Consider the following 16,743-nt stretch of genomic DNA (forward strand, 5'->3'; position numbering starts at 1 on the left):
ATCTTCTGTTTCCTTCGTTTGCTTACTAGCTAGCCAGCGTGTCTAGTCCTCTCTATACGTATGTATAGTACGTAGCGTCGACCAAGCACAGACATAAGAGAGGACACTTCTCTCTATTAATTATAGCTAGCTAACACAATATATGAAACATCTAAATTAACCCCCTAAAACCCCCAACCCCCCCCCTTTCAAAAAAAAACAAAAACCCCAGCCACAGAAATGCTGACGCGTGGATGCCTATTGGTCCCGGTTGGTGCCACCAACCGGGACCAAAGGGTCTCCTGACTGGGCTCTGTGCACTGCCCACGTGGAGGCCCATCAGTCCCGGTTCTGGATTGAACCGAGACTAAAGGGTCGGGGCATTAGTACCGACACTTTAGTCCCGGTTCAGGAACCGGGACTAAAGGCCCTTACGAACCGGGACTATAGGCCCTTTTTCTACCAGTGGGTCCTTTGCAAACTCATCCCAGTACTTTCTCTCGATTTTTCTCCACTGCGAACCGTCAGCGGGTGCTCTCAACTTCCCATCTTTCTTTCGGTTCTCACTGTGCCATCGCATCAACTTGGCATGCTCTTCGTTTTTGAACAGACGTTTCAACCGTGGTATTATAGGAGCATACCACATCACCTTCGCAGAAACCCTCTTCCTGGGGGGGCTCGCCGTCAACATCACCAGGGTCATCTCGTCTGATCTTATACCGCAATGCACCGCATCCCGTGCATGCGTTCAGATCCTTGTATGCACCGCGGTAGAGGATGCAGTCACTAGGGCATGCATGTATCTTCTCCACCTCCAATACTAGAGGGCATACGACCTTCTTTGCTGCGTATGTACTGTCGGGCAATTCGTTATCCTTTGGAAACTTCTTCTTCAATATTTTCAGTAGCTTCTCAAATCATTTGTCAGCCACAGCATTCTCTGCCTTCCACTGCAGCAATTCCAGTACGGTACCGAGCTTTGTGTTGCCATCTTCGCAATTGGGGTATAACCCTTTTTTGTGATCCTCTAACATGCGATCGAACTTCAGCTTCTCCTTTTCACTAATGCATTGCGTCCTTGCATCGACAATGACCCGGCGGAGATCATCATCATCGGGCACATCGTCTGGTTCCTCTTGATCTTCAGCAGCTTCACCCGTTGCAGCATCATTGGGCACATCGCCTGGTTCCTCTTGATCTTCACCAGCTCCCCCCGTTGCAGCATCACCGTATTCAGGGGGCACATAGTTGTCATCGTAGTCTTCTTCTTCGCCGTCTTCCATCATAACCCCTATTTCTCCGTGCCTCGTCCAAACATTATAGTGTGGCATGAAACCCTTGTAAAGCAGGTGGGAGTGAAGGATTTTCCGGTTAGAGTAAGACCTCGTATTCCCACATTCAGTGCATGGACAACACATAAAACCATTCTGCTTGTTTGCCTCAGCCGCATCGAGAAACTCATGCACGCCCTTAATGTACTCGTGGGTGTGTCTGTCACCGTACATCTATTGCCGGTTCATCTGCGTGCATTATATATAATTAAGTGTCCAAATTAATAGAAGTTCATCATCACATTAAAACCAAAGTGCATACATAGTTCTCATCTAACAACATATAGCTCTCCAGAGCATCTAATTAATTAAACCATACATTGAAACTATGTAAAACATTTCAATGCGAAAACAAATGCGATCATAATCGCAACCAAGGTAACAATTGATCCAACGGCATAATGATACCAAGCCTCGGTATGAATGGCATATTTTCTAATCTTTCTAATCTTCAAGCGCATTGCATCCATCTTGATCTTGTGATCATCGACGACATCCACAACATGCAACTCCAATATCATCTTCTCCTCCTCAATTTTTTTTATTTTTCTCTTCAACAAATTGTTTTCTTCTTCAACTAAATTTAACCTCTCGACAATAGGGTCGGTTGGCATTTCCGATTCACATACATCCTAGATAAATAAAATCTATGTCTCGTTGGTCGGCATAATTTTCATAAACAATAAATGAACCAATAGTTATAAAGATAATATACATACCACATCCGAATCATAGACAGGACGAGGACCGACGGGGCGGATACCAAAACCATCGCACTATATAAGATGCAATAATAAATGTAAGAAAATGATACAAGTATCTATCTAAACATACAAGTAAGAATATTTTTCCTTTCAGAAAGAAGATAAGAATAAGAGGCTCACCACGGTGGTGTCGGTGATGAGATCGGCGTGGGTGATCGACGGCGGTGAAGACGGGGACGGGGCGTGACGGATCGCTAAATCTAGACAAATCTCGAGGAAAATGGAGCTTGGAGGTCGAGCTTCGAGAGGAGAAAGCTTTAGTAGTGTGGCTCGGGCATTCCATCGAACACCTCAGGTGCATAGGAGGTGAGCTAGAGCACCACAAAGCCCTCTCCCCTTGGCCAGAAAAAACAGAGCACTGTGCTCTGCTCTTGCGCGAGGGGGTATATATAGGCACCTCATTGGTCCCGGTTGGTGACATGAGCCGGGACTAAAGGGGAGCCTTTGGTCCCGGTTCAAGCCACCAACCGGGACCAATGGTGGTGGGCCAGGAGCGAGGCTCATTGGTCCCGGTTCATCCCACCAACCGGAACCAAAAGGTCCAGATGAACCGGGACCAATGGCCCACGTGGCCCGGCCGGCCCCCTGGGCTCACGAACCGGGACCAATGCCCATATTGGTCCCGGTTCTAGACTGAACCGGGATTAATGGGCTGACCCGGCCTGGACCAAAGCCCTGTTTTCTACTAGGGGGGGGGGGGGTTGTGATTTCCTCTCCAGTACAATTAATCTGTCACGTGTGCGTTCCTTCGTTCTGGCTGCAGTTCTGAGTGCAAACCACAGCGCAGTGCAATCATGTCAGACACTGTGGTTACATGCCATGCAGGGAGCACATCGGCTGTCGGCGAAGCAGACGGAATTACGTACATGTTCCTGGTTTAGACAACTCGTGTCAAAACCCTGCGGCTTTCAGGATCCAGGTATAAGGGCCTGCAAACACCATCTTTTGTCCCAAGCACACGAATTAATTAAGAGTAGTCTTGAGAGTTGGTTCAGCTCAAGAGCTTTTTCAGTCGCACGTACCCTGCCATGTTTCGGCCGGACTTTGTGGATCCAAAGCGGGGACGTTAACGTACGTGCCATTTGGAGTAACCTTTTTAGGTAGCTTTTGGACGAGGGCGCGGTCCCTACGCGACGTCATACGTACCCCTTCTACTCATGTGCAACATCTTAATCTTGGGTACGTGGCAAATGCTATAGATGCGACTCAGTAGTATAAATATTTGTCCAAAACTACGTAGTACGTTACACTTGACGAACTCCACCTGGTGTGCATGGCTGCATGACACGTCAGGGTTGACGTTGGTATCGAGATGGAGCGCACATCAATGCGCAAGTGATAAGCATGATCCAGTTCTTCCGATCGACCTTATCGCATACGTACTCTCCGTTTCGTTTCCTTGTTTTTTTTTTCATGATAATACGTGTCTCATTCATATCATAAACAACAAAGTATAAATCATGTAAAGACTGACATGACAAAACCGAAAAAATAGCAAAACATTTCTGAGCTTGACACCAACGCCCGTCACCTGCCTCCGGCACTACCACAACAGTCACCGAAGAAAAGAATGACGAATGACCTTCTCACCCGAGCTCGACGCGACTCCATCGCTGATATACAGCTTTGCGGACCTTCAAGGTGGCTCACCAAAAATAAAGCCCTTACCATTGAACGAAACAGACCGGGGCAACATCCCGGACACGCCATCGAACTCCAGATCTGACACCCTGCCACGACTAAAACGTCGAAGGAGGAAACCGTATCTGCCATCCACGAACCACGAGCCCAGCACATGCTCCGTCTTCCAGATGTCATTGATGCAGACCACAATCTGCATCCGCTCCTGGACTACCTCCCAAGCTCCGCGCCGACGCTGGAGCAAACGTCGTCGCAACGGCGGAGCCCGAGGACACAGGTCCACCAAGAGGATGCCACTGCCGCCACGCCATCCTTACTTGAACAGACTGGTTTCCAAATCCATCCCCAACCATAGGACCGATGGCCTCATCAGGGAAGGATCTGAAGAATCTTTATTCAGCATTGTCATCATCGCCGCCGCGTAAAATATTCTTGTGTTTATTGATATACGGAGCCCAAGAATGTCTGTCCCTACATATTATTGGTTTTGATCCTAACGCGCATTTTCCACCCAGTCTCCCCTCATCCCGTGATTCGGGAACACCAATCGACTTCAGGTCAGAAATAAAGTCAACACAAACTCAATGACCTCCTCTGTTTCATGGCCCTTGGAGATGCTTCCTTCTGGCCCAACACAGTTATGAACACATTTCTTTAAGACTCCCATGAACCCCTCAAACAGAAACATATTGTGTAAAAATACAGGACCCAAAATTGCAATCTCGTCAACTAGGTGAACTAGGACGTGCGTCATAACATTGAAGAATGATGGTGGGAACACCAACTCGAAACTGACAAGACATTGGACTAAATCATTCTGTAACCTTGGTAGGAGTTCTGGATCGATTACCTTCTGAGAAATTGCATTGAGAAATGCACATAGCTTCACAATGGCTAATCGATCATTTTCTGGGAGAAGCCTCCTCAATGCAACCGGAAGCAATTGCGTCATAATCACGTGACAGTCATGAGACTTAAGGTTATGAAATTTTTTCTCTGTCATATTTATTATCCCCTCTATATTCGACGAGAAGTCAGAAGGGACCTTCATGCTGAGCAGGCATTCAAAAAAGATTCTTTTTCTGCTTTGGTAAGAGCGTAGCTGGCAGGACCATGATATTGCTTTGGATGCATGCCGCCTTTTTGTTCATACGTTGCTGGTCCTCCCGTGCCTCCGGTGTATCTTTTGTCTTCCCATACACACCGAAGAAGCCTAGCAGGTTCACGCAAAGATTCTTCATCACGTGCATCACGTCAATTGCAGAGCGAACCTCTAGGACTTTCCAATAGGGTAGGTCCTAAAATATAGATTTCCTCTTTCACATGGGTGCGTGTTCATTAGCGTCATTCGGAAAAGATTGTCCGCCAGGACCCTTTCCAAAGTTTGCTTTTAAATCCTTGACCATATCAAATATATCATCACCAGTACGGCGGACAGGCTTCTTCCGGTGATCTGCCCCACCTTTGAAATGCTTGCCTTTCTTTCTTAAGGCATGGTTGGTCAGAAGAAATCGACGTTGTCCCAGGTACACATTCTTCTTACATTTGTCCAAATATATACTTTCAGTCTCATCTAAACCGTACATGCATGTGTTGTATTTCGTGTTTGTCTGTCCCAAAAGGTTACTAAGAGCAGGTCAATCATTGATGGTTACAAACAGCAACGCTTGTAGGTCAAATTCCTCCTGTTTGTGCTCATCCCACACACGTACACCTTTATATTCCACAGTTGTAAAAGTTCTTCAACTAATTGCCTTAGGTACACATCAATGTCGTTGTCGGGTTGCTTAGGGCCTTGGATGAGCACTGGTATCATAATGAACTTCTGCTTCATGCACAACCAAGAAGCAAGGTTATAGATACATAGTCACATGTCAGGTGCTATGATTGTTGCTCTGCTCCCCAAAAGGATTAATGTCATCTGCACTTATACCAAACCATAAGTTCCTTGCGTCACCTGCAAACTATGGCCACTTTCTCTCGATTTTTCTCCACTACGACCCATCAGCGGGTACTCTCAACATTTCATCTTTCTTACGGTATTCTTTGTGCCGTAGCAACAACTTGGCATGCTCTTTGTTTCTGAACAGACATTTCAACCGTGGTATTATAGGAGTATACCAGATCACCTTGGTAGGAACCCTCTTCCTGGGCGCACACCCTCAACATCATCGAGGTCATCTCGTCTGATCTTATGCCGCAATGCACCGTATACCGGGCATGCATGTATCTTCTGCACCTCTAATCTTAGAGGGTAGATAACCTTCTTTGTTTCGTACGTACTATCAGGCAATTTGTTATCCTTTGGGAGCTTCATCATCATTATTTTTAGTAGCTTCCCAAATCTCTTGTCGGATAAACCATTCTTTGCCTTCCATTGAAACAATTCCAGTGTGGTACCGCATTTTGTGTCGCAATCTTCGCAATTTGGGTACAACCTTTTTTGTAATCCTCTGACACGCGATCGAATTTCAATTTCTCCCTTTGACTTTCACATTCTCTTTGTGCATCAACAATGATCCGGCGAAGATCATCAGCAAGCACATCTGGTGCCTCTTGATCTTTAGCTTTCCCCGTTGCAGTATCACCGCATTCAGGGAACAGAGGATAGTTGTCAACATCCTCTTCTTCTTTATTGTCTTCCATCATAACCCCTCTTTCTCCGTGCTTGGTCCAACAATTATAGTGGGGCATGAAACCCTTCTCCAGCAGGTGGAAGAGACGTATTCCCACGGACAAGACATGGACAGTACATAAAACCATTCTGATTGTTTGTCTCAGCCACATCGATAAAATTATGCAGGCTCATAATGTACTCGAAAGTGCTGTTGGGGAACGTAGCATAAATTCAAAATTTTCCTACGTGTCACCAAGATCAATCTATGGAGAGACCAGCAACGAGGGGAAGGAGAGTGCATCTACATACCCTTGTAGATTGCTAAGCGGAAGCGTTCAAGAGAACGGGGTTGATGGAGTCGTACTCGTCGTGATCCAAATCACCGGAGATCCTAGTGCCGAACGGACGGCACCTCCGCGTTCAACACACGTACAGCCCGACGACGTCTCCCATGCCTTGATCCAGCAAGGAGAGAGGGAGAGGTTGAGGAAGACTCCATCCAGCAGCAGCACAACGGCGTGGTGGTGATGGAGGAGCGTGGCAATCCTGCAGGGCTTCGCCAAGCACCGCAGAAGAGGAGAAAGAGAGGGAGGGCTGCACCAACAGGCAGAGATCAGATCACGTGTTATGGGCAGCCCCAGGCCTCACTATATATAGGGGAGAGGGAGGAGGGTGCGCCCCCTCTAGGGTTCCCACCCCTAGAGGGGCGGCAGCCCTAGATGGGCCTTGGGGTGGCGGCCAAGGGAGGATTCCCTCCCCCCCAAGGCACCTAGGAGGTGCCTTCCCCTCCTAGGACTCTTCCTTTTAGGGTTTCCCCACACCAGGCGCATGGGCCCTAGGGGAAAGTGGCGCCCCAGCCCACTTTGGGCTGGATCCCTTCCCACTTCAGCCCATGGGACCCTCCGGGATAGGTGGCCCCACCCGGTGGACCCCCGGGACCCTTCCGGTGGTCCCGGTACAATACCGATGACCCCGAAACTTGTCCCGATGGCCGAAACAGGACTTCCCATATATAAATCTTTACCTTCGGACCATTCCGGAACTCCTCGTGATGTCCAGGATCTCATCCGAGACTCCGAACAACATTCGGTAACCACATACAAACTTCCTTTATAACCCTAGCGTCATCGAACCTTAAGTGTGTAGACCCTACGGGTTCAGGAGACATGCAGACATGACCGAGACGTTCTCCGGTCAATAACCAACAGCGGGATCTGGATACCCATGTTGGCTCCCACATGTTCCACGATGATCTCATCGGATGAACCACGATGTCAAGGACTTAATCAATCCCGTATACAATTCCCTTTGTCTAGCGGTACGATACTTGCCCGAGATTCGATCGTCGGTATCCCGATACCTTGTTCAATCTCGTTACCGGCAAGTCTCTTTTACTCGTTCCGTAACACATCATCCCGTGATCAACTCCTTGATAACATTGTGCACATTATGATGATGTCCTAGCGAGTGGGCCCAGAGATACCTCTCCGTTTACACGGAGTGACAAATCCCAGTCTCGATTCGTGCCAACCCAACAGACACTTTCGGAGATACCTGTAATGTACCTTTATAGCCACCCAGTTACGTTGTGACGTTTGGCACACCCAAAGCACTCCTACGGTATCCGGGAGTTGCACAATCTCATGGTCTAAGGAAATGATACTTGACATTAGAAAAGCTTTAGCATACGAACTACACGATCTTTGTGCTAGGCTTAGGATTGGGTCTTGTCCATCACATTATTCTCCTAATGATGTGATCCCGTTATCAATGACATCCAATGTCCATGGTCAGGAAACCGTAACCATCTATTGATCAACGAGCTAGTCAACTAGAGGCTTACTAGGGACATGGTGTTGTCTATGTATCCACACATGTATCTGAGTTTCCTATCAATACAATTATAGCATGGATAATAAACGATTATCATGAACAAGGAAATATAATAATAATCAATTTATTATTGCCTCTAGGGCATATTTCCAACAGTATCCCACTTGCACTAGAGTCAATAATCCAGTTCACATCGCCATGTGATTAACACTCACAGGTCACATCCCCATGTGACTAACACCCAAGAGTTTACTAGAGTCAGTAGTCTAGTTCACATCACTATGTGATTAACACTCAATGAGTTCTAGGTTTGATCATGTTGCTTGTGAGAGAGGTTTTAGTCAACGGGTCTGAACCTTTCAGATCCGTGTGCGATTTACAAATCTCTATGTCATCTCCTAGATGCAGCTACCACGCTCTATTTGGAGCTATTCCAAATAACTGTTCTACTTGGAGCTATTCTAAATTGTTGCTCCATTATACGTATCCGATATCTCTACTCTGAGCTATCCGGATAGGTGTTAAGCTTGCATCAACGTAACCCTTTACGACGAACTCTTTTACCACCTCCATAATCGAGAAAATTCCTTAGTCCACTAGTTACTAAGGATAACTTTGACCGCTGTCCTGTGATCCATTCTCAGATCACTCTTGTACCCCTTGACTGACTCATGGCAAGGCACATTTCAGGTGCGGTACACAGCATAGCATACTGTAGAGCCTATGTCTTAAGCATAGGGGACGACCTTCGTCCTTTCTCTCTATTCTGCCGTGGTCGAGCTTTAAGTCTTAACTTCATACCTTACAACTCAGGCAAGAACTCCTTCTTTGACTGGTCCATCTTGAACACCTTCAAGATCATGTCAAGGTATGTGCTCATTTGAAAGTACCATTAAGCGTTTTGATCTATCCTTATAGATCTTGATGCTCAATGTTCAAGTAGCTTAATCCAGGCTTTCCATTGAAAAACACTTTCCAAATAACCCTATATGCTTTCCAGAAATTCTACGTCATTTCTGATCAACAATATGTCAACAACATATATTTATCAGAAATTCTATAGTGCTCCCACTCACTTCTTTGGAAATACAAGTTTCTCATAAACTTTGTATAAACCCAAAAATCTTTGATCATCATCAAAGCATACATTCCAACTCCGAGATGCTTACTCCAGTCCCTAGAAGGATTGCTGGAGCTTTGCATACTTACTAGCATCTTTCAGGATTGACAAAACCTTCCAGTTGTATCACATACAACCTTTCCTCAAAAATCGTCGAGGAAACAATGTTTTGACATCCTATCTGCAAGATTTCATAAATGATGCAGTAATTGCTAATATAATTCCAACAGACTCTTAGCATCTCTACGAGTGAGAAAGTCTCACCGTAGTCAACTCCTTGAACTTGTCGGAAACTTCTTAACGACAAGTCGAGCTTTCTTAATGGTGACATTTACCATCATTGTCCGTCTTCCTTTTAAAATCCATCTGCACTCAACAGCCTTATGACCATCGAGCTGTTCTTGTCAAAGTCTACACTTTGTTTTCATACATGGATCCTCTCTCGGATTTTATGGCCTCGAGCCATTTATCGGAATCCGGGCCCTCCATAGCTCGTAGGTTCATTGTTGTCTAGCAACATGACTTCCAAGACAGGATTACGTACCACTCTGAAGTAGTACGCATCCTTGTCATCCCACGAGGTTTGGTAGTGACTTGATCTGAAGTTTCATGATCACTATCATAAGCTTCCACTTCAATTGGTGTAGGTGCCACAGGAACAACTTCCTGTGCCCTTCCACACACTAGTTGAAGAGACAGTTCAATAACCTCATCAAGTCTCCACCATCCTCCCACTCAATTCTTTCGAGAGAAACTTTTCCTCGAGAAAGAACCCGATTCTAGAAACAATCCCTTATTGCTTTCGAATCTGAGACAGGAGGTATACCTAACTGTTTTGGGTGTCCTATGAAGATGCATTTATCCGCTTTGGGTTCGAGCTTATCAGCCTGAAACTTTTTCACATAAGCGTCGCAGCCCCAAACTTCTAAGAAATGACAGCTTAGGTTTCTCTAAACCATAGTTCATACGGTGTCATCTCATCGGAATTACGTGGTGCCCTATTTAAAGTGAATGTGGTTGTCTCTAATGCCTAACCCATAAACTATCGTGGTAATTCGATAAGAGACATCATGGTATGCATCATATCCAATAGGGTGCAGTTATGATGTTCGGACACACCATCACACTATGGTGTTCCAGGCTGTATTAGTTGTGAAACAATTTCCACAATGTCTTAATTCTGTGCCAAACTCGTAATTCAGATATTCATCTCTATGATCATATCATAGATCTTTTATCCTCTTGTCACGACGATCTTTCAACTTCACCCTGAAATTACTTGAACCTTTCAATAATTCAGACTCGTGATTTATCAAGTAAATGTACTCAACATCTACTCAAATCATCTGTGAAGTAAGAACATAACGATATCCACTACACGCCTCAGCACTCATTGGACTGCACACATCAAAATGTATTTCTTCCAACAAGTTGCTTTCTAGTTCCATTTTACTGAAACCGAGGATTTCAGTCATCTTGCCCATGTGGTATGATTTGCATGTCTCAAGTGATTCAAAATCAAGTGAGTCCAAACGGTCCATTTGCATGGAGTTTCTTCATGCATATACACCAACAAACATGGTTCGCATGTCTCAAACCTTTCAAAAACGAGTGAGCCCAAAGATCCATCAACATGGAGCTTCTTCATGCGTTTTATACCGATATGACTTAAGTGGCAGTGCCACAAGTAGGTGGTACTATCATTACTATCTTTTGGCATGGACATGTGTATCACTACGATCGAGATTCAATAAACCATTCATTTCAGGTGTAAGACCATTTGAAGGTATTATTCAAATAAACAGAGTAACCATTATTCTCTTTAAATGAATAACCGTATTGCGATAGACATAATCCCATCATGTCTATGCTCAACGCAAACACCAATCTCGATGGTAGAGGGAGCGTACGATATTTGATCAACCTTGGAAATACTTCCAACACATATCGTCAGCTCACCTTTAGCTAGTCTCCGTTTATTCCGTAGCTTTTATTTCGAGTTACTAACACTTAGCAACTGAACCGGTATCTAATACCCTGGTGCTACTAGGAGTACTAGTAAAGTACACATCAACACAATGTATATCCAATATACTTCTATCGACCTTGCCAGCCTTCTTATCTACCAAGTATCTAGGGTAATTCTGCTCCAATGGCTGTTCCCCTTATTACAGAAGCACTCAGTCTCGGGTTTGGGTTCAACCTTGGGTTTCTTCACTAGAGCAGCAGCTGAATTGCCGTTTCATGAAGTATCCCTTTGTTCCCTTGCCCTTCTTGAAACTAGTGGTTTCACCAACCATCAACAATTGATGCTCCTTCTTGATTTCTACTTTCGCGGTGTCAAACATCGCGAATATCTCAAGGATCATCATATATGTCCCTGATATATCATAGTTCATCACGAAGCTCTAGCAGCTTGGTGGTAATGACTTCGGAGAACCATCACTATTTCATCTGGAAGATCAACTCCCACTCGATTCAAATGATTGTTGTACTCAGACAATCTGAGCACAAGCTCAACAATTGAGCTTTTCTCCCTTAGTTTGCAGGCTAAGAAAATCGTCGGAGGTCTAATACCTCTTGACGTGGGCACGAGCCTGAAATCCCAATTTCAGCCCTCGAAACATCTCATATGTTTCGCGACGTTTCAAAAACCATCTTTGGTGCCTCAATTCTAAACCATTTAGCATTACGCACTGAACTATCATGTAGTCATCAAAACGTGTATGTCAGATGTTCGCAACATCCACAGACAACGTTCAAGGTTCAGCACACTGAGCGGTGCATTAAGGACATAAGCCTTCTATGAAGCAATGAGGACAATCCTCAGTTTACGGACCTAGTCCGCATAATTACTACTATCAAATTTCAACTAAAATTTCTCTAGGAACAAATCTAAACAGTAGAACTGAAGCGCGAGCTACGACATAATTTGCAAAGATCTTTTGACTATGTTCAGGATAATTAAGTTCACCTTATGAACTCCCACTTAGATAGACATCCCTCTAGTCATCTAAGTGATTACATGATCCGAGTCAACTAGGCCGTGTCCGATCATCACGTGAGACGGACTAGTCAACGTCGGTGAACATCTTCATGTTGATCGCATCTACCATACGACTCATGCTCGACCTTTCGGTCTTCTGTGTTCCGAGGCCATGCCTATGCACATGCTAGGCTCGTCAAGTTAACCCTAAGTGTTTTGCATGTGTAAAACTGTCTTACACCCGTTGTATGTGAACGTAAGGATCTATCACACCCGATCATCACGTGGTGCTTCGAAACGACGAACTTTAGCAACGGTGCACAGTTAGGGGAGAACACATTCTTGAAATTGTAATGAGGGATCATCTTATTTACTACCGTCGTTCTAAGCAAATAAGATGCAAAAACATGATAAACATCACATGCAATCAAATAATAGTGACATGATATGGCCAATATCATATAGCTCCTTTGATCTCCATCTTGGGGCTCCATGATCATCATCATCACCGGCATGACACCATGATCTCCACCATCATGATCTCCATCATCGTGTCTTCATGAAGTTGTCTCGCCAACTATTACTTCTACTTCTATGGATAACGGTTAGCAATAAAGTAAAGTAATTACATGACGTTTATGTTGACACGCAGGTCATAAATAAATTAAGACAACTCCTATGGCTCCTACCGGTTGTCATACTCATCGACATGCAAGTCGTGATACCTATTACAAGAACATGATCAATCTCATACATCACATATATCATTCATCACATCCTTTTGGCCATATCACATCACATAGCACACCCTGCAAAAACAAGTTAGACGTCCTCTAATTATTGTTTGCATGTTTTACGTGGCTGCTATGGGTTTCTAGCAAGAACGTTTCTTACCTACGCAAAAACCACAACGTGATATGCCAATTGCTATTTACCCTTCATAAGGACCCTTTTCATCGAATCTGATCCGACTAAAGTGGGAGAGACAGACACCCGCCAGCCACCTAATGCAACTAGTGCATGTCAGTCAGTGGAACCGGTCTCACGTAAGAGTACGTGTAAGGTTGGTCCCGGCCGCTTCATCCCACGATGCCGCCGAATCAAGATAAGACTAGTAACGGCAAGCATATTGAACAAAATCAACGCCCACAACTACTTTGTGTTCTACTCGTGCATAGAAACTACGCATAAACCTGGCTCTGATACCACTGTTGGGGAACGTAGCATAAATTCAAAATTTTCCTACGTGTCACCAAGATCAATCTATGGAGAGACCAGCAACGAGGGGAAGAAGAGTGCATCTACATACCCTTGTAGATCGCTAAGCGGAAGCGTTCAAGAGAACGGGGTTGATGGAGTCGTACTCGTCATGATCCAAATCATCGGAGATCCTAGTGCCGAACGGACGGCACCTCCGCGTTCAACACACGTACAGCCCGACGACGTCTCCCATGCCTTGATCCAGCAAGGAGAGAGGGAGAGGTTGAGGAAGACTCCATTCAGCAGCAGCACAACGGCGTGGTGGTGATGGAGGAGCGTGGCAATCCTGCAGGGCTTCGCCAAGCACCGCAGAAGAGGAGAAAGAGAGGGAGGGCTGCACCAACAGGCAGAGATCAGATCACGTGTTATGGGCAGCCCAGGCCTCACTATATATAGGGGAGAGGGAGGAGGGTGCGCCCCCTCTAGGGTTCCCACCCCTAGAGGGGAGGCAGCCCTAGATGGGCCTTGGGGTGGCGGCCAAGGGAGGATTCCCTCCCCCCCCCCCAAGGCACCTAGGAGGTGCCTTCCCCTCCTAGGACTCTTCCTTTTAGGGTTTCCCCAAACCAAGCGCATGGGCCCTAGGGGAAAGTGGCGCCCCAGCCCACTTTGGGATGGATCCCTTCCCACTTCAGCCCATGGGACCCTCCGGGATAGGTGGCCCCACCCGGTGGACCCCCGGGACCCTTCCGGTGGTCCCGGTACAATACCAATGACCCCGAAACTTGTCCCGATGGCCGAAACAGGACTTCCCATATATAAATCTTTACCTACGGACCATTCCGGAACTCCTCGTGACGTCCGGGATCTCATCCGGGACTCCGAACAACATTCGGTAACCACATACAAACTTCCTTTATAACCCTAGCGTCATCGAACCTTAAGTGTGTAGACCCTACGGGTTCAGGAGACATGCAGACATGACCGAGACGTTCTCCGGTCAATAACCAACAGCGGGATCTGGATACCCATGTTGGCTCCCACATGTTCCACGATGATCTCATCGGATGAACCACGATGTCAAGGACTTAATCAATCCCGTATACAATTCCCTTTGTCTAGCGGTACGATACTTGCCCGAGATTCGATCGTCGGTATCCCGATACCTTGTTCAATCTCGTTACCGGCAAGTCTCTTTTACTCGTTCCGTAACACATCATCCCGTGATCAACTCCTTGATAACATTGTGCACATTATGATGATGTCCTAGCGAGTGGGCCCAGAGATACCTCTCCGTTTACACGGAGTGACAAATCCCAGTCTCGATTCGTGCCAACCCAACAGACACTTTCGGAGATACCTGTAATGTACCTTTATAGCCACCCAGTTACGTTGTGACGTTTGGCACACCCAAAGCACTCCTACGGTATCCGGGAGTTGCACAATCTCATGGTCTAAGGAAATGATACTTGACATTAGAAAAGCTTTAGCATACGAACTACACGATCTTTGTGCTAGGCTTAGGATTGGGTCTTGTCCATCACATTATTCTCCTAATGATGTGATCCCGTTATCAATGACATCCAATGTCCATGGTCAGGAAACCGTAACCATCTATTGATCAACGAGCTAGTCAACTAGAGGCTTACTAGGGACATGGTGTTGTCTATGTATCCACACATGTATCTGAGTTTCCTATCAATACAATTATAGCATGGATAATAAACGATTATCATGAACAAGGAAATATAATAATAATCAATTTATTATTGCCTCTAGGGCATATTTCCAACAAGTGCGTCGGTCACCGTACATCCATTGCCATTTCATCTGCATTATGTAATTAATATATCAAAAACCATTACAAAACATCATGAATAGAGAAATGACCAAATTAATACAAGTTCATCATCACATTAAAACCAAAGTACAGTAGTGATCAAATGTTATTACTACAAAAATAAATAGATAAAGTTCATACATTGTTCTCATAAAACAACATACAACTATGTAAAACATTTAAATGCAACAACAAATGTGATCAAAATCTCAAGTAAGGTAACAATTGATCCAACAACATAATTATACCAAGCCTCTTTATCAATGACATATTTTCTAATCTTTCTAATCTTCAAGCGCGTTGCATCCATCTGGATCTTGTGTAGATCGACGACATCGACAACATGCAACTTCAATTTCATCTTATCTTCTTTTCAATTTTTCTTTTAAATAATTATTTTATTTTTCAACTAAATTTAACCTCTCGACAAGAGGGTCAGTTGGAATTACGGTTCACATACCTCCTAGATAAAAACATCTTTGTCAAGTTGGTCGGCATAATTTTCATAAATACTAAATGAAACAAATAGTTATAAAAGATAATATACCACATCCGAATCATAGACTGGATGAGAGCCGACGGGGGCGGATACCAAAACCATGGCACTATATAATAACAAACAATAATACAAATAAAAAATTATACAAGTAGCTATCTAAATCATACAAGTAAGAATTTGTTCTTTAAGAACAAGAGGCTCACCATGATGGTGCCGGCGACGAGATCGGCGTGGGCGGTCGATGACGGTGAGGACGGGGTTGGAGGAAGAACAGAGGAGAAGAAAGATGAGAAAGCTTAAGTGTGGCTCGGACACCTCATATCATGTTTGTTTTGTGTGAACTCAAGTGGCATCATGCTCTCAGGCATTTCATTGAACACCTCATGTGCGTAGAAAGGGAGATCAAAGTAGCACCCACCTCCCACCTTCTATGAGCCAAAAACAAAGGAGAGGGCGGGCAGGGACGCCAATATATCTTTACCTAATAATAAAGCAAATTGGGTTTCTTTCGTCCGTCATGACATTTTTTAGGAAAGTCCCTCTATTTCAGAGAATTCAATCTGCGGTCCTGTTTTAAGTTAAAACGAATCGTTATTTTCGTATTTTACACAAAAGTCCCTATCTTTTCTTGAAATCAACCCGCCGTCTAGATTTAAGTCACACCCGAACCGTTATTTTACATTTTTCGAAAAACCCCCCTGATGTTTTAGGTAATCCATCCGCGGATCATATTTAAGTCAAACAAATGCTTTTTAAAACCATCCATACCTTTTAAACCGTAACTCTGATTTAAACGTGTTATATATGAAATTTGATTAGGAAATATGTAGAATATGAATATGAGATTATTTTTACCTGTTAAGCATTTTTAAATATTATTTGGAATATATTTGAGTCAAACCAAATGATTTTCTAAATTATATGTATCTTTTAAAC

This window comes from Triticum urartu, chromosome 3A (assembly GCF_056163025.1).
Source record: "Triticum urartu cultivar PI428250 chromosome 3A, HENAU_Tu73, whole genome shotgun sequence".
NCBI lineage: Eukaryota > Viridiplantae > Streptophyta > Magnoliopsida > Poales > Poaceae > Triticum > Triticum urartu.